Source organism: Etheostoma spectabile, chromosome 3 (assembly GCF_008692095.1).
Source record: "Etheostoma spectabile isolate EspeVRDwgs_2016 chromosome 3, UIUC_Espe_1.0, whole genome shotgun sequence".
NCBI classification, from domain to species: Eukaryota; Metazoa; Chordata; class Actinopteri; order Perciformes; family Percidae; genus Etheostoma; species Etheostoma spectabile.
This window is the reverse complement of record NC_045735.1, coordinates 7170672-7173125: the sequence shown is the minus strand read 5'-3', so window position 1 is coordinate 7173125 and position 2454 is coordinate 7170672.

Below are 2454 nucleotides of genomic sequence, written 5' to 3'. Positions count from 1 at the left end.
AAGAAAGATTACATTTAAAATGTGTGCAATTTAATACAGACTTGTGCGATGGATAGAGTGAGAGATGGTGCATTAAGGGTCTTGCATGCCAAATAGTAGCTGCAAGTCACAAGGTGCGTGTGTTTGAGTGTTCTTAATGATGCATGTTAATCCTGGGGCTTGTTCAGGCACCATTCGTGAGTCCAGCTGGACTCATTTTCATAGTAATGCAAACAAAATAATATTCTATGGTATCCATCGATGTATGTGTGCAGCTGTGCATGTGGTGTGTCTATCATATGTATGCATAAATGTGTACATAACTAGTGTGTTTAATAACCATGCATGTGTGTGTCTGTACGGTGTGTATATGCATCAGTGTGGCACGTGTCGGAGTGTGGCAGAGGATTAGTGAGGCTCAGGGCCTGTTGCTCCATTTTCATGATTACTACTGTCTACTGCCATATGGGGTGGTGGGGGTGCAGGTGGGGGCGGGTGGTGGTGTGGAAGAGAAGGGGGGGGTACAAGCTACTGTACCACGGTATATACACACACACACACACACACACACACACACACACACACAGTCCTTCATTAGGCAATTCATATGAAACCATCTATAAATACACATGAGCTTTGTTTAAACAAGTTGAAGATTCTGTGTGTGTGTGTGTGTGTGTGTGTGTGTGTGTTGTCCATACACTTGCCCCTGCCAAAATGCTTAATAGCCTCTTTCTATACGCAGTGGTGCATCACCTAATGTCTGTACAATGGGATTGATTTAAAAAAAATCTTTAATTAATTAATTAAGTTAAGTAATTTAAGTTAATGATAAAAGAAGTACATAAATTACTATAACCTGCATACAGTATAAATTAATTAAAGAAACACTGTCCATCTTCATATTTTTCTCTATTTCTCTTTACTTTTAAATCAGTGGTTTTTACTGGAGTTACAACCTGATAAAATCGATTTTTGTAATGAATTCTAATAACATATCATTTGAATTATAAGTTTATAATCATTTAACTATAAAGAGAAGCTGCCTCACAGAACTGATTTGCGGGTAAGGAATATGCAGTTATTGCTGGGCATTGAAAATTGAGTAATGGAGCTGCATTTTTATTGCAGCAAATAATTGATGCAACCTATTTAATAGAGATATTATGTATAGAAACATTGACACACTCCAAATATTTAAGCATATCCACATGGTTTGATAACAGTCTGGGTACTGAATGCATGCAACAGAAATTGCTCATCTTATCTAATTACAAGTGTATGACTATGAGGCCATGAACAGGTGTTAACTTGTTAAAACCCCAGACAGTGGTCAAGGAGGGGGCTAAATGATGACAGTGGAAACACACACACACACACACACACACACACACCACCTGCTGCTGTCTGCAGTGGATTAGAGATCTGGGTACTCTCAGAAGACAGCAGGACATACACATACACGCAGCAGGGGGTCCACTGTCTGTGAAATTGATCAAGATGCTGAGGCCAGACATTATTTCCAGATGAACTCATGGTCATAGACACTATGCATGCACTAAAGACCGCTGCTTAATTTGTTCCAATGACAGAGAAAAATGTTTTTTTTAAACTGAATCGTCACAACCCTCTAGTTCTAGGCTGGTTATCACATCTCAACCGGGGGAAATAAAAAAATACTGACCACCGACTGTTCTTTCAACAGTCACTAAAACACCCCCCAGGGAGCCATGTTACCCTGTCTGAGTGTAAGCCCTTAAGTGATGGGACCAACCAAAGTTTGTGGCCACTTTGCTGTTTATGTATTACAGACGCAAAGCTGCAGTTTCCTGCTGCACAGGAGATGAGAAAAGCTTGAAGTGTGTTCAAAAAGTTCATAAAAATAATTTAACCGATGAATTTTGTTAAACACTGGCATGGGTTTGGGGTGAATTATGTAAAAGCATAGATGTAAAATAGCACCATAAATAAATACTCCTTAATTCCCTAAACTTTGTTACAGTCATTATAACTACTTCCACTGTCAGTACATGGAGGATATCTGGTAGAAAATATATAATATATATTGAGTCATTTTGTGCAAATATTGGCAGGGGACGTAGGTCAAAATTTTTTGTACATATAACATAATATAGTACCATTAAACATATCAATATTTTAGGTCTGTAATGTGCACTACACTTTTGTGAAATTAAATTACGTGAAATTAAGCAGCTATTGTGTAAAGACGGAACAACACAAACTTGAATTTTATAAAGTTAATGAGCTTTTGATATAAGTGTGAGTAAATTGCAAGTAAAACGCTACAGTTCTCTATCTGTACATTTTCCTGTAGCTTATATATGCACATGTCATGAATGCACACTTGTACTATTATAGTTCATTATAATATGCGACCACAGACTGAGTTTATCTCTAGCCTCGACACAAGATAGACTGCTGACCATCCAAGTCCTACTTAATGGACACACACAC